At 37.7% G+C, this 12,440-nt stretch overlaps 1 long non-coding RNA gene across 2 annotated transcripts in view; it reads right to left on the bottom strand.

Moving 5' to 3' along the window:
• Positions 1 to 990: 990 nt before the first annotated feature.
• The window catches only part of LOC127197956 (uncharacterized), a 25,626-nt gene continuing 14,176 nt past the window's right edge, over positions 991 to 12,440 (bottom strand). For both annotated transcript variants that reach the window (XR_007831805.1, XR_007831806.1), the window contains exon 3: positions 991 to 1,076. This is a non-coding gene — a long non-coding RNA (uncharacterized LOC127197956). The remainder of the gene's footprint in view (positions 1,077 to 12,440) is intronic.

Genomic DNA, 12,440 nt, shown 5'->3' with positions numbered 1-12,440 from the left:
GAAGAGTCAGCTGTTGGGAAGCAGAAGTGGTAGGAGACCTGGGCTAGGAAGGGAGTGGACATGGCAGGGCTTAGAGCCAGGGGAAGATTGGCAGGGCTTCTTCTTCTTCTTCTTCTTCTTCTTCTTCTTCTTCTTCTTCTTCTTCTTCTTCTTCTTCTTCTTCTTCTTCTTCTTCTTCTTCTTCTTCTTCTTCTTCTTCTTCTTCTTCAAGATTTATTTATTTATTATGTTTACAGCGCTCTGCCTGCATGTACACATTCAGGCCAGAAGAGGGCATTAGATCACATTACAGATGGTTGTGAGCCACCATGTGGTTGCTGGGAATTGAACTCAGGTCCTCTGGAAGAGCAGTCAGTGCTCTTAACCTCTGAGCCATCTCTCCAGCCTTGGCAGGGCTTCTTAACTATAAGTATGGGGTGGGTAAGAGTATCTAATCATTATTCTCATTGTGGTTTGGATAGACTGAAATATGGTTTTGATATTAATGGAGATGTGTCATTAAGGAAGAAGAATCAGCATTAATCAAACTAAATATTTCAAGTTAATGATTCTATTAGTTCAGTGATTGAAAGAAAGCTTGGAAAGGGTACATACAGACAGACACTATACATACACACACATATACACACACAAACACACACACATGCATATATATATATATATACACACAAATATCTATATGTTATAATTATAAACAGATTAGAGCTTTGTTATGTCTGAATAGTTTGAATTTAGAGGTCATCATTGTAAAATAAAGTAGTACTCTAAAAAATAACCAGGTTGGTAGAGTTTCAACAGCTTAATTGCCAACCTGGATTTATTTGTGGATGTAACACAGGAGTCAGTGCTGGTTATAAATCTTAGCTCCCACATTCTTGCCACGTAAAGGAGGTAGAATAAGAACCTTGATGAGCAGAATCCCTGAAGCCCAGGTGATTTTGATGACGAAATGTGATTATCTTCACAGACTGTTAAGTGCGGGACACTCACACATAAGATGGAGGAATCTTGTGACCTTGTGGTGAGGCAATTAGCTCATTTTGGTCCCTTCTTCCAGATTACAGTGCAACAGGTGCCTAGAATTGAGAAAGAAAAAGACTCATTCTGCATACTTTCTCCTCCCAAGAGACACCTCAGACATCTGAGAACATACTTTACTGCTTCTATATAGTGTTGGAGAGTTCATTTGAAAATGTGTCCAAGTAACCTCTTTTGTTTGAGATGAGAATGTCTGTTTCTCACAGACAATTAAACGCGTTAACAACAAAAAGGCAATTCATTGTTTCTCATTTACACAATTACAAACATTTTCACTGAAACTCATGTTGCTTGGTATATTTTAGAACCGTTCAAAACTTTTTGCACAAGAACACTGAAACAGCTTAAAGTTTCAGCCTTTAATTTCATTATTCTTTATTTTACTGATTTAATAATGTTTGGCTTTGCATGTATGCTTTAACAAAATGGAGAAATTTGATAGTTGTTTCTCCATTTGAGAGTCCATCGGAATATAGGTACTACTACAGACCTCCAAAGCCATTTTCACAAAGCCATGTTTGCAAATCCATAATCTTTAAGCCAAGATTTCACAGTTCTGTGTTTTAACGGCTGTCTCTCTTACCCCAGGGTTTCATCTTCTATCTCTCAAAGTTCCTTTTGTATTTAACAATATAAATTCTATCTCCTTTTTAATTTCCAAAGACTTGTCATTGCCCCACAACTTTTCTATCCATAGTTTTACCTTCTTATTTTCATATTCCATTTCTTTGAATTTTATCCCCCATGATTTTGACTTTATGTCTATAATCCATGCATCAATAAATTATGATCTGGATTTCATTTCCCATCTCTACTGAGATAGCATTTGCTAGTTAATTCAATAATCACCTTACAATAACTGTTAGTATGAGAGAACTAAGAATCAGAATTTATTCAAATTATACAATCATAACTATTATAAAAATTCAAAATGAGCATAGTCAAATCATCTAGGCTGGTGACCAGCAGTCACATTTAATGTTCCTAAGTCACTCTTATTTCTAAGATGGTCACAGGGTTGACACAAGATGGGAGTTTGAGAATTCCTTCCTTGTGGTTATCTATCTCCCTGACTCCCCAGCCCCCTTTCTTAGAACTCTATACTTGGATTATTTGTTTCACTAGTCAAGATACCAGGAATTCATAGATGTCAGTAGAGGCAAACATTATGTGGGTGAGATAAACAACCGATTAATCTCTAGCAGTAAGAAAAATCAAATTGCGTCAAAAATGAGCCAAGAGGCAATTCGGGCATTGGACGTTTGAACTGTCTGTATCTTCATTATCTGGACACTACACAAACAGACGGATGTTCTCATTTTCCTCACCCTCACCTGAAATGCCTAAACTGCACTCTCTCCTAGCCCTACCATGATGTGTAAAAATTGCTAGTAAAGAATATTTAACCTCTTAGGCATTAGTGGGCATTTTAAAAGTACATCAAATAAAGACTCTGTCCCTCATAAGGAACTTAAACAAAACAACAACAGTAACACGGCGTTCCCAAAGAGAGCAGCAATAAACATGGTATGGTTTACGCATGATGCTTATCCTCAGAATCTTGGTGGATGAGAGGAACAGGTATTCAAAAGCAACTTCTAGCTAATCACTGATTTCAGACAACAAATGCAGTTTCTCTTCTTTAAATATTATTCTAAACTTCTTATTTATGTGTATGTGTGTCTGTCTGCATGTGGCTATGTCACATATGTGTAGAGTGGCCTAGGAAACAGAAGATGGCGTTAGATCCCCTGGAGTTGGAGTTACAGTTGAGGGTGAATTGCTGGTAATGTTTTCTGGAAACCAAACTTGCATCTTGTAGATATTATTGACTTCTGTGCTTCTCTCCAGGCCATGTGTTTTCGTTTTGTTTTTTTCTTTTTCTGTTTTTTAAAAATATTGTTTTATTTTTATTTATTTTTCTTAGTTTTCTTTCTTTTTAGTTGTATTTATTCTTAGTTTTTAAAATTAAAATACAATGATAGATGTTTCTTTGTTGTTGACAAGTTGTGTAAGTTTGCATCATTTGGCAGTTATGCTGGTTTTATTTTTGTTAAACTTTTTGCTTTATTTGAAATTTTACATTCTAAAGAGTTCGCATCAAATAACTTTGACATACACCTGTGCAGTGGTGCATGGATGTTGTTTTACTTTAATTTTTTTTTCATTTCAGAAGCTAATTAAATATTCTGAATTCTGAGCAATTGATTGACTGTGTGGGAATGAGCAGCTGGAGGCAGCACACTGTGGTTCCACCCTCTACCTGTCCACAGCAATGCTTGACAAGCAGGAGCCATTCCTTATTTGCAAGACTCAGGAGTCTGAATTTTAACAAATACGGAAATAATAGAAGTGAAGAGGCCTCATTGTTTGTTCATTTGTCTGTTTGTTTCATGGTTTGTCTTTGTTTTTCAAATCGCAGCTTCATCCAGGATCTTATTATCGTATAAGAGGAATTCCAGACTAATAGATAATCAGGCAATTGAGCAGGTGCCATCCCCAGAATATACTGCATTGTCAAAACAGTACCCTAGAAAATGAAAAAAAAAAAATTGGCATCTGCTGGAAGGGATGTCCTGGGATATTTTAAATCTTTATAGTCAATTCCCAAAATGCTCTGGGTTGCTAAAAATATAGGCCAAATAATTTCAAAGAAAAAATAAGTGTCATTTTATTTAAAAAAAATATATATATATATATTTCTCTCTCTCTCTCTCCTCTCTCCTCTCTCTCTCTCTCTGTCTGTGTGTGTGTGTGTGTGTGTGTGTGTGTGTGTGTCTAGGTGTGCCATATATGTGCTCAGTTACCTGAGAAGCCAGAAGAGTTTGCCTGACCCCCCGGAGCTAGTGGTACAGGTGGTTCTGTGCTACTGGTCATGGTTACTGGGAGCCAAACTTGAGTCCTGCAAGCACAGCTCACTTTTAAGCCATCTCTCCAGCCCATAAATGTGTTCTTTCTTTGATATGCTTTGGGTTTTTAAATAAATATTTTTATTTTTTGAAATTAAAAATTCATGGCCTTTTTTCTTTTTCTTTCTTCCTTTCTTTTTGAATACCTGCTACAAAGGTACTTACCTAATTATAAATACATGTTTACTCTTTATAATGTTACTTATATGCATGTGAGTTGGAAGCTAAGCAGTTGGCATTGGAAAAGGATCAGGAGACATTTATAAAGAGAGGTTAGTAAGACTGTAAGGGCTTGAGGAACAGAAAAACTGCTGTGAGACCTTATCTTGTAGACATGCAAGTGAAGCAACTCTCATGAAGTCTCATCAATCCTGCTTCCTAAACAAGTCCTGAAGAATACTAACAGGGAGCCTCATAGTGCCCTATCTCTTCACAGAGAACTGCAGGCAACTAAGGAATGCCAAGATCAGAAGGAAAAAGCCTGACACTGACATGTGCTCTAATGTAGACGTCTACCCATCGATATATACAGCAGGTCCCCTGGGCCCCCAGTGTGCCCACTAAACTCCAGTGTGAATGCTGCTATAAAACTGTGTGTGTGTGTGTGTGTGTGTATCCCTAGCTTGAAGTCTGTGCATCCCACCTTCCAAGTCCTGCCTCTGATATATCCCACAGAAACAGACGAACTCAATTTCTTAAGTGATTCATATCATGTCCTTAATTATCTCCAAAAGAATCTCTTTCAGAATAAATTTTGGTCCATGTTCACATTTTGTTTACTCTGCTGCATTGACTATTGATATCTTCCCTCTCATTTTCCTAGCTAAACATTTCCCAATAATATACAACTTTAACCAAAACATACCAAGGCAATTTCTCACTGTCTTGTACTCTAGGGTGAGATATGATTAATATAAATGATCAAAATGAGTCCTGATTCTTGTGAATTTTGTTTTCCAGGATATTTATCTCATTGAGAACACCAGGATTGAAAATACCTTTTATTTCCAGAAATTTAGACCCAAAAGAGACAAATGAAGATGGCCAAGTCACTATGAATGTAATATGTATAGAATTCATTATTCTCATGATTTTCACATGGTTCTCCCTGCTGTATGTAGTTTGTCTTAGACATGTGTAATTAAAAAAAGAAATACATTAAAAATACCTTTTATTTCCATATGAGATCTTCCAAATATTCCTTCTCATAAAGAAAATGAAAGGATGCAGTAAAGCATGTAGAAAGTTGATTTTGAAATGCTTCATGACCCAAAGACACCAAAAGCCCAGCAGGAGTGGGAAAGTGCTCTGCCTTCAAGTGCCAAGGCATTTATGATAATATTAACCTCTTAAAATAAAACCTCAGCTCTGCAAATGCCACTGTTTCATAAGGTTCAAGGAAGTTCAACACACACACACACACAAATGTGGATTCTTTTTAGAAATAAAGGGATTATAAATTAACTCTGATTGAAGAACATTTTCCTGCCTTGAAAATTGCTGAAGCTCCTTCCCTTCAGGAGCCACAGTCAGCTTCCTGTCCCTCGCTTGATGCGATGTTAATTACATACCTGTCACCTACTGACTCCATTTAGAAGGCAAGTTTGCACGATTTCCCAAACCCACCACTTAGTTCTTTTCCATTTTTTAGATAGTGCTGACTGGTACTTTTTAATTAAGATCTGACAGTTGAAATTTGCATTCTAAAAGCTCATTGAATTCTGTGGAACTAGATGGCCTATTTTGCTCCACATGCAGCACCTTCATTCACAGGCCACTTGCCTGAACATATGCTTCCTTGTTTCTGGTTTTGATAATTTGAATTCAATGACCTATCGACTATTTGGTCTTTAGACTATTGTAAATTAGCTCTTGCAGTTTACTATTCTGTTAATGCAGTGTAGTTTGGAATCAGGGGATGTGTGTAACTGTTGGAATAGTAGCTCTGTCCTCATTGCTAACTTAAACTCTCTTCAAGCAAAGGAATTTTCGGCAGCTTACTGGACCTCATTCTCGTATTTCTGGTGTTGAGAATTTACTGAGTATTAAAGGAGGACTAACTACACAAACAGAAACCAGAATTTTTGACTCAGAGAAAAGCCAAAAGTCTTGCAAAATTTTGTTGCTGTGAATGCATTTTGAAAAAAGTATGAGTCACAGGCAAAAACATGGTCATAAATACAGATGTGTCTACTTTTAAATAGATTAGCAAGAAACAAAATAGACATTAACTGACAAGTACATTACTCACCAGCTATGCTGACTGTAGAAATGACTATCTCAAAGCCTACAGAATTTTAAAGTATTTTAAAATATGTAACAAAGTATACCATACCATGCTACACATCAAAATGCTTTTACGATGCAAATGATAGGATGAAAAAAGAGGGACATGTTTTTTTACTTGATATTTGAACATATACATCTATCTGTCACTTATGGAACATAGGAAAAAGTGCCAAGTATTACTCAAGGGAATTTTCAAAGTTGAGGTGGTGTCAACTTACCTAACCATGTGAAAACTTGATTTCACCACAGTCAGTAAGATGCCACTAATGAGAATCAGGTACATTGCTACATTGAAGAAGTCTGTGTTTCCCAACATATCTACCGACTTGACAGGATCATATGTGAAACAGCAAAAAATGTCAGAGCGTGGTTCCGAACTTGCAAAGTAGCTTAGGCTTCTCGTTTCAGCATAAACATTACACTTGAAAATGTTTTATGTTGTAATTCTGAACATGCCATAGAATGATGAAATTCCATAAACCATTGAAAAAGAGTTCATAGTCTATAACATGTCACCCTAAATAACCACAGTATATTACATTAAAAGGCATAAAATCAAGTAATACTTTTAGTTAATTATCATGAGAACAGCTAACCTAAAGGTTCTCACTGCAGGACATTCAGTGATAAATTATACTTGCTCATGCAGCTTCCGGGAAGTGCTGCAGACTGATGGTTAGATCCTGGATCCTGAGTGAGCACCTAAGTTTGCATTACCAGCTCTGTAGAAGTATGCACTCTCTCTTTCAGCCTATTTTCTCTCTGTGGACTCACACGAGAGACTCACAGACAAATAGAGATTTCTGCCATCTCTTTCTTTTCAAGGAACAAATACAAAGTTCTATCAGGTTAGGGGCTCAGACAAGCATGGGCAAAGGCTGGCATCAAGCTGTTCTAGTAAAATATAGAATAAAAAAGGTACTGTGTGTGGAATCTACTTATACCAGTACCACCACTCACCAGTCAGGTTCTCAAATGCACAAAAGCTTAATGATGTATCGTCATAAATGTGGTCTCATAACTGCTGGTTGGGATACCAAATAGTGATGAGCCAACAAAAGTTACTTTAGCAGTATTCATGAAGTCAATGCATATCTGTGGCCATAAGTAATCAGCTTCTACAGCTCATCAAGGAATGCTAAGCAACGATCAAAATTGTATCAGAAAACAAAAATTCACATTTCTTCAAGAGTCCAGATTACCTTTTAAAAATGGAAAAGATACACACAAATGAAAAAATATCAGCTTTAAATTAGAAAATTGTTTGAGAAACTAAATTTTGTTCATGCTATAGCAGAGATCAAAAGGGTCATATCTATCTTTGACAAACCGTGTTCAAGCGAATGAGAATATTGAATAATTTTCTACGACTGCAGCTAGAATTTAAAAAATACCACACTATGAGTGGTTTAATTTAGTTAACTGGGCAAGATTTTTTCAATTCACTTTGTGAGGAAGTTGTTTATATACTATTGACATGGCAATGGTTTTTTTTTTTTTTTTTTTTTTTTTTTTTGGAATAACAGGCTAGGGAGGGAAGAGTCGGGTGGTGCTGTGTTTGCACCAAACTCTTATGTGGTTAAAAGACTATGATAAAGCAAAAATTAAGTCATAAATTGGATCCCAGAGATCAATCAAATATAGAAATTGGCTACTGATTAGCAAGCCTAAGATCTTAATTCAAGTATTATTTCCTGTATCTTGTAACTTCATAATTTATTTCAAACTTAAAATTGATTAATAAGATTTACTTAAGTGGAAATAATATTAAGTAAATACATACAGATGTACTTGTTATAGATTTTATACAAAATGTATTTTTTTAACTATTTTGTTTTTTCTTTAATACCTATCTTCTAGTATTGTAGTTATTTAAGTATTCTCCCGCAGAAAATAAAAAGCATACTATATGAAATATACCAAAGCTGATGTAATATTTACAAAACTCAGAAATGGTCTAAACTCATATGTCATAGATTTCTATAAGTATATTTCCTGAGATTCTGAGTCCATAATTTCTTAATTCTTCTTCAGTATGAATGTGTTTCTCTTCAAGTCAATTTTGTGGAATCAATTTTCTTCTCCATCTCCATAGTCACAGCCTTTACATATTTTCTGTCTAAGTGGTATCTAGCTACTTTGCAGTTACTGCATTGGCTTGTGACTAGGCCATTTAGAATCCTATTTCGGAACTCTGAACCTATTTCTTTAATGCAGACTGGATCTAGACAGATTAAAATTATTTTTAGTAACAGGGGAAGGGGGTTTTAAAATATCAGGGCATCCTTAATTCTTCTTTTTACTTGCATCCACAAACAGCATTATCTTCTAGTGCATAGTTTTGTGCATTAACTCCCCTGCTGCTGGGAATCAAACAGAAAAACAATAATTCAAAGAAAATCTCATGGGGAACCCTGTATTTGTCATTGGGAACAACAGAGAAATCACATTGACAAACCTTTCAGGTGCTCCATGCAGAGAGGTTGTCATCATTATTTTGCCTTTATATTTTACATTTTTACTTCAAATTCTCCCTCTGTGGTTGAGATATTACACACACACACACACACACACACACACACACACACACACATTCATTGCTCTAAGGATCTAGTTTCTCTATGTAACTTGTTTTTCCTTGAGCTTGATATTTTCCCCTCTTCTGTAGTCATTCTATGTCACCCACTGCTTCAAAAGCCCACTCTGGTAGAGCTGTCTATGCTTTGGGGTGACTGATCCCTGACCTCTTGCTCTCTTCCGTGATAAATTGAGGGCTTTGTGTACCACATTGTCATCTTGAGCACAACTCCGTTTTAGACTTTCAAAATCCTTGGACTATTTTGTCACATCAGAAAGGTTGATATGAAGAGCCTCCAATTGACCTGTGTGGGATTTGCAGTCACTCTCTGAGGGATAAAGGGGTGCCTTCAGCAACCCAGGCAGTAATCTCCCATATGTACCCTGACCACACCGAAAATAGAATCATCATGGCATCAAAGCCTATGAGATTAGGAGGCACTGTGTGCCGGCCGGGTTGGGAATGTCAAGTTCATTGGCGAATCTCTAAGGCTCTCCTAACTGCTTCTATGTCCCAGCTGTAGGCCCCAGAACATCTGACCTCCTAAGCAGGAATGATGAGTTACTTGCCAGCTCCCTTGTCATTTGCTTAGAGCTTAAGATGCATCTTCATCATGGTCTGAGTATTGGAGATCACTAAAGTCCACAGAGTATGTGACCAAGTTCCAGGGTGGCTTGCGTTCTTCTTTCTTTCTGAGTAGGAGACACAATAGAAACACTTGCATAGCCTTACTGATCTAGGCTGCACTGCTAAAGTCGTTACTCAAATCTGAGTCTACAAGGAGGCTGTGGGAAAGGAGGGGAGAAAGACAGGGTCAGAGCTCTAATCCCAAAGAAGGACTGAAATTGCAAACCCAAACCTCCACATTGGCTCAGAACCTGTGGCTAACAAAACGCATAATGTTTATAAATTATGGGGTCACTACAGTTTGTATCTGACACATGAGTTACAGTTGTATAGGAGTTAAAGAGAGATCTTTTTCTGTTACTTTTCTTGTTATTGTGACTAAATATCTGATAGAAACAACTTAAAAGAAGATTCATCCACCCTTGTTGTTTGAGGAGATGTAATCTACCATGGTGAGAAGACAAGGCAGTTGAAACCTAGTACTTACATTAGAAGGAACAGGAGGCTCTTTGCTCACATTATGGAAAATCAGAGAAAGATGGAGGCAAGGAAGGGTGAAAGAAGGAAGGAGAATGAAAGCAAAGAGTCAGGGCCATAATACAAAACACAGCCCTACAGTGACTGACTTCCTCCAGTCCTGCCTCATACCCTTAACAGTTCCTCAACTTCACACACACATACACACACACACACACACACACACACACACACACACACACACACACACACACAAAATAGCTTGGAGCAAATGTTCAATCACCTGTGTCTGTCAGGAACAGCTCTCATTCAAACCATAACTTGTCATAAGAACAATACAGGCGGTAAACTTTAAACCCCTACCCAGATCTAGCCAATGGTCAGAACATTCTCCACAGTTGAGGGGAGAGTGGGATATGACTTTCTCACATACTCTGGTGCCTCACATTTGACCATGTCCCCTGGAGGGGGAGACCTGGTGGCACTCAGAGGAAGGACAGCAGGTAGCCAAGAAGAGACTTTATACCCTATGAGCATATACAGGGGGAGGTAATCCCCCTCAGGAGCAGTCATAGGGGAGGGGAATAATGGGAAAATGGGGGGGGGGGGAATGGGAGGATACAAGGGATGGGATAAACATTGAGATGTAACAAGAATAAATTAATTAAAAAATGAAGCAATAAAAATTAAAAGAAAAAAAAACATTCTTTTAAGATAAACCAAGAAAATCTTTTATGTAAAATGTCAACTATATTTGGCAACTCAGAAGCATATGAATGTTACTGCCATAGGGAACTCGACGGTGTCCTCTTCTGGAGAACAGGACAGATCCTTCCTAGTGTATCAGTAGGACAGAGATAAGACAGGTTTCCCAATGGGTTTGCTCTCCAGCTGTCCTGAAAGTAATTAGTGGGAGTAAGCAAGTGGAGGGAGTTTGACACACAAGGGAAATTGTAAAAACAGCTTCCATTCACCACGCTTTATACCTGGGCCCACAGAAGACATTTTTAGAGAGCATTTTTCTCATCAAAACCCAGAGGAATAGATATTGTTAGTTATCTGGTGTATGAAGAAAATAAGTCCTGTTGTTACCTCAGTGTCAATGCTGAAGTGAGTCTCTCTTCACGCAATACTCCTTTTTCGGACAGGGCCTGTCGACCCTGTTAACAGAGCTTCCTTTAAAGTTCTGAAGGAGACCATTAAATACTTCATGAAATTGCACTGCTCGAGTGATACAGTACCAAGAACTATTGATTTTAACCAAACCCTGGATAATAGCCATAGTGAAGACTGTGGGTACTTACAAGCTAAACACTCTATCACAGGCTCTAGCATAATTCTTAGGACCAATTCTCCCTTTAAACCTAAGTGTAAGGAAAGAGACACAAACATTTGCTACCAGAAGCCATTTGTTCTCATGGGTGTACAGTGAGATTGTTGGACAGACGTCTACTCTGATCTGCTTTCCCACAAGCCTCAAGACAAAGACCACCTAAGCTGTCAATCCTACACTTCCAAGGGATGCCAGGTCAACTTCTGTTGATGCTCCAGCCTCACAGCAAGAGCAGATTTCCTTAGGACCAGAGACCAAATTCCTCTGTGCTAATTGAGGCCTGAAAAGTGACAGTATGATCCATGCTGTCTTTAGGTTGGGAAAAAAAAAAAAAAAAAAAAAAAAAAAAAAAAAAAGAAAGAAACTGCAGATTCTTGAACAGCAGCAGTTACAGGCTTCTCAGCATCCCTCCATCAGTCTCTGCTCCTTATTTTTTCTCCTTTTTTTCTTAGTAAGTGACTGAGTATTCTCCAGTGAATGAAACCTGATTTTACAATGAAATCCTTCTCCACGTCTGAGAGGAGTGGATTGAATGCTCTGCCTCAAGCCCATGCCTTCCTCTCAGGGTCCTGTTTGTCCATTTAAAATTGTGTCCTCTGTTCTTTGAACTCAGCACTGACAGTAGTTTTATGACCCAGGATTTTTCAATTTCTTATCCAAAGCCAACCTCATCTCAAGTCTCAGATTTATAGGCATAAGAGATGACATATGGGATTAAATTCTTGACAGATTTCCAACAGGGCCTTTAGAGTGGCCAAAGCACCTTCTGAGAGGAAATTGGGGAAATGTGCTGGCAATGGAGCTGGTGTCCTACTTCTTTCACAGGCACCCTTCATTTGACCCATTCAGTGCCTTCTCTCTCAACAGCCTAATTCTGAAGGTGCTGACTGCAGCACCTTCCATCCTCCACCACACTTCCTGGGCTTCTTCTTAGAGATATTGTACTGTTTAAAGAAATAGTTTTCTTTGCTTATCCACCCTTTGGGCTTTCTCCCCGGGCTTGCCTCTTAGCAAAATCTAATTGCACTGCTTTCCCTCATTTTACTTTTATTGATTTTATTTTGAAGATGCCAAAAAACGTTTGCTTTTTCCATAACAAATAATCCTTTTATGGTTCATTTCTATTCTTCTGTAATGCGTAGCTTTTCTAAACATATTTATTACTCTTTCCTGGATTTCATCCAGGCTT

Source organism: Acomys russatus, chromosome 14, assembly GCF_903995435.1.
Source record: "Acomys russatus chromosome 14, mAcoRus1.1, whole genome shotgun sequence".
Classification (NCBI taxonomy): Eukaryota; Metazoa; Chordata; class Mammalia; order Rodentia; family Muridae; genus Acomys; species Acomys russatus.
The sequence above is the reverse complement of the archived record's forward strand: the minus strand, read 5'-3'. Positions and strand labels throughout refer to the sequence as shown.